The following is a 14,132-nucleotide window of genomic DNA, read 5'->3' on the forward strand; positions in this document are numbered from 1 at the left end:
GGGACACTGGCGCTAGCTTTTCTGTGCATGGGAGCCCGCTCTGTTGTTGCTTGTGCTGGATCAAAGGTGTATACACAGTTTCCATTGCCACTGTATCTTCTATGTGTAATGCAGGCGGGAAGGAAGGCTGCTTCTTGTGCTCTACTGAGTGTCTGCAAGGACGCTAGTACTGCTAATAATGCGTGAGCTCGCCCCCTTCAACGGGGGAAGTGTATACTGCTGGCGCTGTCTGTGCTTTGGGGAGCGATTGTACTGTTGCCTTTGATTTTCTGGGGGCTTTGCTACAAACCTTTAGTTCAATGGTGCGCTCAAACATGCAGCTCAGTAACAGAGGTGCCCAGACTGTCACAACTGTTTTTGTTGTGGGCGGGGCTCTTTTTTCTATCCCTGTCCTGCACAGAGGAATCGCGGCTCATTCACTTTCTTTTTCCTGGCTCGGAACAGCTGATTCGCTTTCGGTTTCCGAGTATGACACAGCTGCTGGGGTGCTGTCAGGGAGGTTCCAGACGGACGCGCCTCAGTGCTCACCTCGCCCTGCAGAGAATTGTAGTCCTGAGAAGTTATGATAATGTAAACTATTACAGCGAGATGTGGTGGTGTAAGGGAGAAGAGTGGGGAGGGGCCCCTGTCCCGTGGGGTGGGGGGAGTCAGAGAATTCTTGGGTGGAGCCGATTCAGAGGATTATCTTGTGAAAATAAATCTGTGGCCCTTTTATGCCAACAAAGAATGAAGACATGTCTCATTCTGAACCTTACTGGGTGGGATGTCGAAAGGGGCAAAGAGAATGAGCAAATGTGTTGGTACAAAAATGGACAAATGCCCAGGTTATGGCTTGGCTTTAAAAGAAGCCAAACATGAGCTGAGCAGCAAAAGACCCACTGCTTAAATCCTGTCTCCCCCACAATACAAGACCCAGACATGGCATCCTGCTTCCCGAACCAACAAGAACAAGGCCAACGCCGCTCGTCCGGCTTCCTGAACCCCACAACACCAAAACAATGTACCTAGCCTCCTGCCCCCCCACAATACAAGACCCAGACATGGCATGCTGCTTCATGAACCCCCAAGAACACAAGGCCATTCCACACATTACATTTGGCTGCAGATATATGTGGGGGCGGGGGGTTCCTCGCACCACCATCCAACTTCCCCCTATTTTATTTATCACAATTACCCACCACCCACATTTATTTCTGGCCAAATTCGAAGAAAGAAATGCGACAAATTTGAATTCCATCAAATCTCCTACGTTGTAATTTTCCTATCCACAATACAAGCTATACGTTGAATTCTGCTTCCTGAACCCCCAAAAACACAAAGCCCATTCCCGGCCTGCAGCCTTCCCACTCCCCCAACACAAAACCCACACCTGGCATCCTGCCTCCCCTCACCGACACCACACAACCCAAACATGGCACACTGCCTCAAAACCCTCCATAATACATATAGTCGGCCTCCCACTTTTGGTATCAAAGACACAGGTGGAAAACATTATTTGCCCAGAATGATTGCCTTTACTACAAATACAAACTTGGTGTATGTATTTAAAGAGATAAAATAATACTCGATCTATAGAAAGATGACATGAAAGGTACACAAATCACATTGTAAGCCAACCTGACAAATATATAAATCGTTCTGTTACTGTGCATGATGTAAATGACAATGTGACACTGCGCAAGAACCCCTGGAGACCATGCAAATAGCAGTGTTGTGCGGTATACATTCCATTAACATTACATAACATAACAAAACAAAACAAACAAGCAAACCCTTTCTTCTTCCGAATAGCCCACTTTTTATGCAGATTATTTGCTGACAGGTGGCCTGTCAGGAAATAGACAAGGCAATGAAGCAGGAAATCATGGAGGGATTGCTGAGGTGAGGGACAGGCATAGGTGGGGAACCAGGATAAGGTAGGGGGTAAGAACGGAGCGGGGGGGCAGGAAGAAGGGGGGTGGGTGGATGCCTGGGGTATGGCTGCAGCTCGTGTTTTCCAGCCAAGCTCCAGTTAAGCCAGCCAGCTACTTGACTCACGGCCCGCTAGGCTTGTCAACCTCTTTTGCAGCAGTACAGGAAACTGCTGGTAAAGAACACAGCCCTAGTGGAAAGCTGGTTCAGTAGCCCAGCGATGGTTTTTCCTCTAGAGGTGTGCAACCTGCAGTCCCAGTTTCAAATTCCTTCATCTTCAAGTTTCCTAAACAATGATCAGCAATGGGTAATTACATGTATAATTACAAATCGCAGAAGTCTGCTGAATCCCGTCTTGGCACTCTGTGTAAGTAGGTCATAATATCCCTGAGTAATAAACAGAATAAACTGCCCTACTGAGAAGCAGAGGTGACGTTCTGCAGTACTATTAAGATGTGACAGTAAAACGTTTTGGACTACAGCTCCCATCCGCACTAGCCAGCATATTAAAGCCTGAGGAGTCATGGGAGTCGAAGTCCAAAACACCTGTAGAGCCACAGGTTGAAGGCCCCTGACCTATTGCATCACAGCCAAGAAGCCCTAGTAAGGTGCCCAGCTCTCTGAGAAGTGCCAGGTAAAGGCACGGAGGCCCACTGGCAGGTACTGACAAAGTATTGAAGCTGAACTCAGATCTGCTGTTGAACTATTCCCAGCGTTCTTAGGAAGTGCTGCCACAGTACTGCAGAGCCCTTCTGGCACGGGATGCATTGCAGTATTAGTAAAGTAATGGGTTCTGCACAGAGGTTCTAATAAAGTACTTGGTCAAGTTCTGCAGCCCCGAGGACACGTGTTGTCCAAGTATTGTAGTCCTGTTGAAAAATGCAGGTCAAGTTCTGCATCCCTGGCGAGAAGTGCTGCAGAAGTAGTAGAGTCCTGCTGAAAAACGAGATGCTGTGGGAAATTCCAGCAAGTATGGGCCCCCAAGACTCATTGTTGACTTGAGCGCCGTGCCCCGCATCGTCTCGCGGTGCCTGCTTGTTACACGTCGGCGCACCCCCTTCCTGGGTGGGCTGGGCTTGGAGACATCCTTGGTTTCACTTTCGTGACCAGAAGGAAATTGCTGTCAGCGCCAGGAACCTTTAAAGGCTGGGGAGAGGCCAGTGCTCGGGGAGGCGTCCCGGTAGCCGAACACAGAAAAGCAAGGTAAGAGAAACGATGGCAGACTGCACCCAAATTCACCCAAATCCCCCATGACCCTCCTGCCGTCCGCTGCTGGGCATTGCGGAAAGCTGGCACTGGTGATTAATAAGCTGACAGCGGCAAGCTGGCACGGGTACGTGCTAGGAGCTAGCAATGGGAGGCAGTGGGAGGAACTGGCGCTGTAGGGTAGAGAGCTGGCACTTGTGGGGAGTTTGGGAAGCTGCCTCTGATTGACAGTGGCAGTCTCTAGGACGGGAAAGTGGCAGTGTGGTAAGCTGCCATGGGGGCAGAGGCAGTGTGAGGAACATGCGCTCAGGGGCAGTGTAGAGAGCTGGCACTCGTGAGTGGGAAGCTGGTGCCGGTGGCTAGTGCAGAGGGCTACACGTGTGGGTAGCGTGAGAAGCTGGCATAGGTGCAATTTTAGGTGTTATCAAATGGAGGCAGTGTAGATGGCTGCTGGCACTTGTGGGCAATGTGAGAAGCTGGCACTGTTTGACAGTGGCAATCTCTGAGACAGAGAGTTGGAGGTGTGACACTGACAAGCTGGCATGTGGGACGTTTGGGTAGGTGGCATGTGACGAGCTGGCATGGGGGCAGTTTTAGGAGCTTGCAATAGGCGGCATTGTGAGGTACTGGCGCTGGGCGGTAGGGCAGAGGGCTGGCACTTGTGGGCAATGCGAGAAGCTGGCATGTGGGCAGTTTTCGGAGTTAGGAATTGGAGACAGTGTGAGGAATTGGCGCAGGGGGAAAGGGGGAGTAAAAAACGGGCACTCGTGGCCGTGGGCAGTGTGAGAAGCTGGCTTTGGATGACTGTGCCAGACGGGTTAGGAGGCACTTTGAAAAGCGATGGGGGGAATGGGGGCGGGTGCTGGAGCCTGGTAGCTGGCTTGCGTGCCCCCCACACGCTTATCTCCGGTCTCTGGTGATTCAATGACTGTGTTTCATTACAGCCCCCGAACTGCCCTGCCCCCTACCCATGGATACCCCCGTGCAAGGTTCCCCACCCCCCAGCCCCTTCCTCACGCGATACTTAGCCTTATTGTATACTGGAAATACAGACTTGGGAGTAGGCACGGGCAGCGTGCAGGGACTATGCACGTTACACGTATAATGTGGCAGGAGTTTATTATCCATAGTCTTCACAGTCCCAGTATATTCCCAGTTTGCCAGTCTCATAATTCTGCCAGTTTCACACCCCCAGTAGATAGTAATAAAGAAAGAATCAGGGTGTGAGATGGAAGAACAACAATATCTGTGGATTAATTTATTTAATCTCAAAATGGTAACATAGTGTTAGGCATTGCTTATTTTGAAGCAAGCAGATAACGGACAGATTTAACAATTGGACAAATGGGGGTACTGCTGCGTACCAACCTCTTACATATTGAGGGTATTGGCCTCATATTCGTGCACAATCTCTAGAAGACAATTCAACATTACAAATATAAACAAGAGTGAGTGCTGCCCAGGGCTACTGATGGTCCATGGGTGTCATAAAACAGAACACACAACAACAAGTGTAAACGAAAAAGATGGGATACGCCGTTGTGTCGTAGATCGACACTGGAGTGTTTCGGCCACTTGTAGCTGTAGATGGGAGCTAGTTGATGGCGTGGCCTTCTTCACGATGGGGGGTGAATAGTGACTTTGTCCGTATGGTATCGTCAAATGGAATGATGCAGCGGTAAAACTATTGAGGAATCTCCCTCAGCGTAGTATGATGGAGACTGCTGGAGCTATATAGGACATACACTGCTCTGTGGGTAAGAGTGGTGGACACTCTACAAGTTCTGCGGCCAATTGGATTGGCTCCGGTGTGGCTGCGCCTATTAATGGCTCTTGGCTCTATTAGTAAACTTTTGCAGCGAGTCCAAGCTTCATCGCGGTCCGTTCAAGACTGTGGATTTAATACGCCATTTATAGGCGCAGCCACACCGGAGCCAATCCAATTGGCCGCAGAACTTGTAGAGTGTCCACCACTTTTACGCAGAGAGCAGTGTATGTCCTATATAGCCCCACCAGTCCCCATTATACTACGCTGAGGGAGATTCCTCAATAGTTTTACTGCCGCATCATTCCATTTGACGATACCATACGGACAGAGTCTCTCTTCACCCCCACCCTGAAGAAGGCCACGCCATCAACTAGTTCCAATCTACAGCAACAAGTGGCCAAAACACTACAGTGTCGATCTACGACACAACGCCTTATCCCATCTTTTTAATTTACACTTGTTGTTGTGTGTTCTGTTTTATGACACCCATGGACCATCAGTATTCCTGGGCAGCACTCACTCTTGTTTATATTTGTAATGTTGAATTGTCTTCTAGAGATTGTGCACGAATATGAGGCCAATACCCTCAATATGTAAGAGGTTGGTACGCAGCAGTACCCCATTTGTCCAATTGTTAAATCTGTCCGTTATCTGCTTGCTTCAAATTAAGGAATACCTAACACTATGTTATCATTTTGAGATTAAATAAATTAATCCACAAATCTTGCTGTTCTTCGATCTCACACCCTGATTCTTTCTTTATTACTAATTACCCCCCTGGGCATATCAGGACATAGCCAGGCACCCTATTTTAGACATTTCACACCCCCAGTAGATACCTGCTGTACGCCACTGTGTCACTCTGCTCTCAGTGTTCACCACACCAGTATAATACCAGTCCTCTCCCTCCCAGTTCATACACCCTGCTATGCTTCACTGTGACAGCCGCAGTGTGGCCTCGTAGCGCACAGGCCCGCTATAGCCGCGTTTGACAATCTCAGTTTACTCCAGGTTTGTAAAATGCCAATATATTCCCAGTTAGACAAACCAAGTATAACTCCAGGGGTGAAGTTCTAAACATTGAAGTGGGGGTGGGGGGGGACTCATGTTAAATGTGAAAGGTATTTATATCACGTACCGTCACAGCGTCACCAACGGTTGGTCCCCAGGCGCTGTGGTGGATCTGTGTAGAAAGCGGGCAGGGTTGGGTTAGTTGGGAGAAGAAGGAGTAGGAGAGTGAGAGAGGTGGTGTGCTGTTGGCGGCTTCAGTTCGTTATACACCGTGCGCTGAGCTTTGGTGTAAGTATGGGACCGGGGCGAGACCTTGTGTGATGTTGGTGCTGTTTATGTGTTATTGGTTTGTTGTTGAGGCGGTGTGGTAAAATGTGTGCGGTTTGCTGGGCGAGAGTTGGTTGTGTGAATTTTCGGGTGAGTTAGGTATGCAGAGATTTGGAGGTAGGGTTAGTGGGTGAGAATCCTGGTTGTGGCACATCCTGTTTGATTCAATTTGTACTACTATGGGTGGGATAAGTTGTTACTGACCGTTCTTGACCGTCTAACTTTTGTGGGTGTTAGCGCGGCGCACTCCCTGCTGTATTCTAGTGAACTTTGTATAATGTGATTGGGTGTGTCTATTCTCCTCCTTAGGTGTCGGAGCTGGGGGTTGGGTGGTCCCTATTCCTTGCTATCTATGTGAAATAGGTCTGTCGGAGCTTGGGTGTGGTTCAGGGTCAGGGTGCTTTTGATGAATCGTCCAAGTGCTTCCGTCTTGGTCAGCCTAAGTATCAACAAACGCAAAGGGATGTGACATCGCCGGGAATTAGAATATCAAGGTGAAATATGCACATTTCAATAAATTGGCTTTGCATACGCACCCAAATTGCACAGGACGAATGGCATTTTCCTTTCATAAAATCAACACACACAAAACCAAAAGAGGATATTTTCTTCTAATAGTGTTTTTGAAAACGTTAAAAGGTGTGCATGTTTTAAACTCCAAGAACCAATACAAATGTTCTCCCTGGGACATGCAGTACCGAAATGGGACATTTTACCTTTAGTTTTTCTTTTGTCAGCAGGTTGTATAGTGCAGTGGTGAAGTGTCTGGCCTACAAACCTGGCGACTGCGGTTCGAACCCTGAGGTCGGCTTTAATTCGTAAGTTCAAAGAGGACATTCAATGTTTCTCATTTTAACTGGGGGGAACTGAGTCCATTCTCTGAAAAAAGTGGGTGGACTCCATCCACCCCCGTGTCCCCTCAACTTGAGCTCTTTAATATACAGAGGTTGCCAAAAGGAGTGCACATTGATTTTCAAAGAGGTATATAGTAGGACGGTGATACTGGGAATATATTAGGATTGTCAAAAGTGGGAATGTGAAAATAAGAATATACTTTTCTTTTTTAAACCTGGAGAATTCTGGCATGGTTTATCCGGCACTAAAACAGGACTATGAAAATGCAATATATTTGGGTTGCCGAAATGGAGTAAGTATACTGGCATTAACAAACCTGCACAAACTAGGGCCATAGTAGGGTGGTCAGAAGTTTGCATCTAGGGCCACTTTTGTGGCAGCCCAACCTTGATGGTTGTACCACCAGAGCAGTGACCACATTTGTGCTTGTTTTAGAATAGTAGCGATGATTGGATTAGGAAATTCTATGTAACTTTGAAGCTTTCCTCCCTCTGTAACCAGCAATGAATATCTGTAACAGCGCCACGATGCCCAAGGGCTGACGAGCGCTTTAAAAATACGAATAAATAAATAAGGAGGACTATTACGCCAGGCACAGTGATTACACCTGGGCTCCTCAGTTCTGGCGGTTACAACTGTGCAAATGGTGTTTCTGCATCAGGGCTAAAACGGTCCATTGTGCTGGGTCTACAACAGGGCTCTACAAGGTTGGACTCTCCAGATGTTTTGAACTACGGTGCCCACGGCTCCTCACCCTTGACTATGGTGGCTAGGGATGATGGGAGATGTAGGCCAACGTATCTAGAGAGTCAACTGTTGCAGATCCCTGCACTACATCTGGCAAGGTGGAAGAACCTAATGTGTGTTGTCTTAGTCTTTGCACAAATACAGGAACTGTGTGTTTGTAAGGGTAGGCACAATGACCAAATGTGTGCTGCAGTTCAGGGCAGTGCTAAAACCAGCGGATGTGGACCAATATGCCAGTGCTTCCACAATACAAACCATGCCACTGTGCCAGAGTCAAAACGCCCAAAATGGGGTCATTTCACTGGTGCTAAAACCTGGGTGAGTCCAGCCATGGCTACAGATCTAACAATATTGCACATCAGGTAATTGCCACAGCTCTACGCCGTGGCAAAAAATAGTTGCCAGTTTAAAGAGCTGTTAGCATCCCAACCTATACCTTCATGCTATTGACTCGCAGAATGGCTGGTTCGTGCGGGCCAGGACAGACAGTCCAGCCCATCCAAACTAAGCCGAAAGCACACACTGTCCAGGGTGGCGCCATCTTTAGTGGCGTGTTCACCACTGGCTTTAGCTTAGCATTCTACCAGGCCCTAGGCCACCCTGAAAACTAGAACATCATTTCATTTCCGGTACCAGGTAAACAGAGAATAACTGAAATGCACTGACGGCATAATAGAAACGACCAACTAGTGCTAGCCACATTTATCTATTCAAACTTCCAGCCACCCACATTTCAGGTGGTTCAAAAAGTTCAAACCAAAGTCGAGCTTATGAAATGTTTGAACCACAAGTTCAAACCTGCTGGGTATACAAGTTACATACAAAACCGTATATATACATATATAGTCATACATACAAATGTGTTGTTTTCTATATGTTCTGGTCCCAGAAAAAAGTATGTTTTTTCTTTTCTTTTTTCAAGATTTTTTTAAAACTAAACATACAGGTGTTACTAGACTGGGAGGTTGGTGGAAACAGGGCATCAATGAAACTAGGACTGTGCACGGTGAGAATAGCATCCATTGGTGAGAGGTGCTACCTGGGTACTGGTAATCATGGCCTAAGTGAACATAATGGCAACACAAATTGATCTTCTAAGTGGGCATAATACAATGCAATAACTGGGCATAATGTACACTGGTATGATGGAATAAGTATTTTTTTTTATACAGGAAACAGACAAAGAACTCTCCACGCTTAAAATGATGTTAACCACAGATATACAAGAGATATGTTTAATTGAAGACATGGCAAAAAGCCAGAGTAGTCCAGTTGTAGCACAGTATTGGGACTGCCAAAATATGGTAGGATACGAGCCACATTTGAATTAGCAAGGCCCAAGACCGGCTCGCTCTTTATTTTTTAAACTGAGGGCAGGCATAATGGGCCTCATCACGAGTTGGGCGGTAACGCCGGCGCTATTAGCGCCAGCGTTAATAGCCCTACCGCCAACCCCCCCGGCGCTAATAGCGCGGGATCACGGGTTTGGCGAAACGGTATTTCCCATTCCCCACTGAGCCCATTCGGGAATTCCCCATTCCCCATTGGGCTCAATGGGGAATTTTTGCGCTCTTACCGCCGGCGGATTTCCCGCCAGCGGTAATAGCGTGAATTTTCGGCGGATTTCCCCCCAGCTCAGAGCTGGGGAGAAATCCGCCGAAGCCCTGATTTTGCGGACCCTTAAATCCGGCGGTAATAGCGCTACCGCCAGATTTAAGGGTTACCGCCATACTCGTGATGAGGCCCATAGCAGCATTCACGGTAGCCTGGGGGACACGTGGGACTGATCTATGTCCATCCGCATTGTGATAACGTGAGAGAGAAAGAGAGAGAGAGAGAGGGAGAGAGAGAGAGAAAGTGAGAGAGAGAGAGAGAGGGAGAGAAAGAGAGCGGGAGTGAGAGAGAGAGGGCGAGGGAGAGGGAGAGAGAGGGAGAGGGAGAGACTGTTATACGCTTCTTATTGTTTTGTCCCAAGTACAAGGGCCTAAGAAGATATTACTTAATACCGGTTCTGAGAGAGGCACATTTAGGTAGCCACCAACATGCCACTTATTTATACTGTAAACAGACAGTGAATGTGGCTTTTCCTTTTGCAGTAATCACTTCTATTTGGAAAGCCTGGTTGCTAAGGGAAATAGTGATGTAAATATTCTTCCTGCAGCTAAATCAAGACCACTAATAAAACATGTTTTACGGTTTTTATTCGCAAGTGTATATGTTTACAAGCCTTAATAAATGTTCAACCAATTGTAGAGCTGTAGCATATTGTATTTTAAATTGTATATTTGTCATGTTAGAGGTTTTACAATATAAATCTCATGAACGTCATCAGATTATGCAACTGATGGGAAATTCTAGTGTTTATATACAGATTTCGTAAGACAATTAATTTTATTTAAAACTCGCAAAAGTCCGCATACTTCACACGTGTTCTGTTGACAGACTTGATAACACTCTCATCAATTGTTGGCAATCACGGAGCAGACGTGGTGGGGTGGTGAGACTTGGCACACTGAGCATGATGGGATCTTCTGTGTGTTCTGCCCACCTGCCCCCTCACCCTGGCGCAGTGCAGTATGTTTCAGTGAGCGGCGGTGTGCAAATATCTCGGAAAGGTGCGTCGTAGGGCCTTGAAACCTGGTTTTCGAGGTCCTACAGGGACCTTCAAGTTCTGTTCCTCGCGTCCAGACGCTTGAAATGAGGTCTGCCCGGTCCTTCTACGACCACCTTGATGATTCGCTGCTTTAAGGCAACCGTCTCATGTGTGCAGGGGCTGAAATCTGAGAAAGGGTCCGGTCTCCACATGTCATGTAGCCAGCGACATCCGGAGGGTCCTAACAGGTAACTGTGCAACATTTGGTGCAGATTGGTGGAACGGTGTGGAATTGTATGAGGCATAGACAAACAAACATATTTCAGTTTTATATATATATATATATATAGATGTTTGTAAATTAGTTGGCATGACGCTCAATTCTTTTAGGTTTCAGTAATCCAGAAATTTAATATTGCAGTGACGAAGAGTTGGGAATGTCAAAGTCACCATTTTATGTAATTTGGCAATTTTTTTAATTGCATGGATTATTGGCAATGTTACTTTTGTATCATATCCTTACAAAGTAAGTGTATTGAGGACATGTTTACTTTTTTGGCAAAGTTGCCGAAATAAAGTTTATTGATTGATTGACAAATATGTGTTAACTAGTCATAATATGCTAGCTTCTTTCAAATTGTAACAAACCTGAGGGTATCCTCACACCTACTCCCCTTGGATCCTCTACTCAGGTGGCCAGGGAATAGCCATCACCTTTGGATTCTGACCCTAGGGGTGGAGATGCAATGGAGGATCCCCTGGGTAGAGGGTCCTTTGGGATTGAGGAGAGGATATCCACAGGCGAGAAATGGTATGCCTCTTTTCTATATGAGAACCAACATCACCCTCCCCCTGCCTTTATAGGTTGTTGTAAACCCTCTCTCTTTAATTCCTCCTATTCATTCCATTATAGTACCGGGACGAAGAAGAGGCGACTAGGAGTAATGCACAGTAACAGATCCTTTCACCTTTCTAATACTGAGACGAGGAAGAGACTGGTGTAAGGGTCAGGCATGTCCAGAATGCTTTACTAATTGGGGTCAGGCAATTGGGCCTGAAGACTCACACCTGCAACCTGTTAAACAGTTGCAGGTGTATAAAAGGTGTAGTCAGAGAGAACAAAGAGAGACCAGCAGGGAGGCCTGCAGAGGTAGAAATCCTGTGTTGTATGAGGCAGCCGAGGGTGGTCCTGTCGGGAAACCAGGACGCTTGTGAGAATCAGGAGAAACTGTGGCACCGGGGCCAGGAAGGGCAAGGCAAAGGCCACCGTATTGGGAGACTCATTGCTTGGTGCCTGCATCAGGAGCTGTGGGCGGGAGAAGAAATCCAACCATTGCAAGTCACCGGCAACCTCCGCGGAGTGCAATCAGAGCTGCCGTCAGCCCACACAGACAAAGAGAGAGGAGCAAACTGCGAGAGGGGCACGCCATCCACCGAGGACATTTACGCGGAGCAGCGCAGAAGGTGACAGACGTCCGGAAGAGACATCAAAGACGGGTGAGTGAGGAAACAGGATCACTCAAACTAGGGCGCTCCGCCGACTGTTACATGGCAACAGGGAATGCCAAATGAACGAGAAATAGGGTGCGCGATACAGTGAACCAAAGTAAATGGTTTTTGATGATTACTGCAAAGTGTGGGCAAATAAGAAACTGGAAACTATTGAATACCGAACTGAATGAGAGTTTTTGGTGAGCATATGAAAGCTTTTAAGAAACCAATGTGCAAACAACAAGTTAGCGTGAAGAACGAATACCACACATTGCAAGTTACGAGCAAATCTGATGAAACGCAATATAAAGCAAGTAGTGAACATTGCTAAAGAGTGTGAGAGTAACATGGTGAAGGGAAAAGAGCGCCACAAAGTGAGCTGCATATCTAAACTCATGGTGGCAAAGTCCAGAGACTGGCAAATATTGAAACACGTTGTGGCAAAGCTAAAAGGCTGGTAAAGAGAGAGCCAAGTGAGTGTGAACCAGAACACAGGTACAGCTACAGGAGATCCTTTGTGGGCAAGCAAGCCTAGGGTGACAGGTTGCGTGACCTGTAGTGGGTGGACCGTGTGGTTTAACAACTGCGCCTAGACCGGGTATACCCTGTCTATGAAAGCTAAAGAAATTACAGAAAGTAATTACAAGTGCCTGAAAGAGATTGCTGAAGTGAAGTGGAAGAAAGCAATCTGTATAAACTGTAACTACCTGGAAGGAGTATAAAGTCGACCCGGAACTGGTTTTTCAATATTGAGAGACTGACCTTATGTACAAGGTGACGAGCTGAGCAAGCTGGTGTCTTGGGGAAGGAGAATCCTGAGACTCATTTTGAACTGTGTTGTTTTCTTGGGGAAGGGAACCCCAAGATCTCGGTTTGGAACAGTGTTATCTTCTTGGGGCAGGGAACCCCGAGATTCCTTTTGAGACTTTGCAGAACTGTCCTGAACTTGGGGAAGGGGATCTGAAGAGTAAGCCAGAAGAATGAAGAAGCTCAGAACTTTATTCGGAACACTATTTCTTTTGTTATTGACATCCCTGCACATTGTCTAGCTTTAGTTGTGAGATAAAGTGTAGGTTTTAGACACAGACCGACTTTTAAGTTGAACTTCCTGACTCAGACCTTCTTTAGTTTCTTTAGGTAGGGAAATCCCACCTTAGTATAGGGCAAGTTAGGCCATCAACCATCCTGACATTTAAGTTAATAAACCATTTTTATTTGAAATTTGAATCTGTTGTCTGTGTTTTACTTCATGATGCCTTCACAAAATATCCATATATTAAAACTAGCGAGAATAACATTTAGTAGTCAAGACTTTTGGTGGCATTGAGAATTGCTTTAAACTTAAAAAGAAATTCAAACTTTCTGAATGGTGAAAAAAATCAAATGCAATTTTTGAGCTTTTGTACTTTATGTTAGGGAGATGATCCGTAGCTCCTGTGGATTAAGGACAAGAGGTGCTCAGCGGTGTAAATTCTGTTTTCAGGACACATTAACACTAAGGGCCTGATTCATTGAATTACTTGCATGGGAAATAGGGAACTTGCGCACAAAACTGTGTGCGAAATCCTGTTAGCTGATTCATGGAATCGAATACGTGGTACTCTTCCAGAACTTGCGTGGAGTTTGCACAGGCTCGACACATCTCTGTGAGCCATCGAGCGCCTTGCACGAGACACCACGCAGAGCATGGGCGTGGCTTGCGCAGAGGGCTGGGTAGCGGGCAGAACATAGAAAATGGGGAAGAACCTGCAAAAAGTGGGTGTTACAAGGAACAGGCCACATGCAGTCCCTTGCACACCCAGAATTGCGCCAAGAGACACGTTTTCATGGAATCACCCGTGCAGCCTCTCGGCAGAGAAATGGCAATGCAAATCTTTTGATCTCTGTGCCACCCGAAGGCAGGCAAAAGGGCACTTACGCATCGGAATCGCAACGTAGAGGTGGGTTTTCATGTCGAATTTCGGGGTGCATGTATGCAACTGGGGTTCTGATCTGACTTAGGGGTGCGTGTACACAGTGTAGCGCGGTGCAGGAACGGTTTACTGTGGGGTTCGCATGCAGATTCTCCAAGTTTTACCAGAGTTACAAAGTATCATATGCATGTTGTTGGGTGCCGGCAAGAGTTACGGGCGACCCTTCGCAGGGTTCACCGTATTTGCAGGCCTGCTTGCGCAGGACCCCACAGACTGAAGGGTGGAGCATGCAAAGGTAGCTGTTCTGGCT

General features: G+C 46.9%; 1 protein-coding gene across 3 annotated transcripts in view; it reads left to right on the forward strand.

Moving 5' to 3' along the window:
• Positions 1–2,993: 2,993 nt before the first annotated feature.
• The window catches only part of DHX58 (DExH-box helicase 58), a 73,460-nt gene continuing 62,321 nt past the window's right edge, over positions 2,994–14,132 (forward strand). The window contains exons 1-2 of one of the 3 annotated variants that reach the window (XM_069634478.1): positions 2,994–3,114; positions 6,961–7,041. The gene's annotated coding sequence lies outside the window, so the exon portion shown is untranslated. The remainder of the gene's footprint in view (positions 3,115–6,960; positions 7,042–14,132) is intronic. The other 2 variants (XM_069634479.1, XM_069634480.1) reach the window with 2 other exon arrangements.

The sequence above is a fragment of the Ambystoma mexicanum genome, chromosome 13, assembly GCF_040938575.1.
Source record: "Ambystoma mexicanum isolate Mex_15411 chromosome 13, UKY_AmexF1_1, whole genome shotgun sequence".
Lineage (NCBI taxonomy): Eukaryota > Metazoa > Chordata > Amphibia > Caudata > Ambystomatidae > Ambystoma > Ambystoma mexicanum.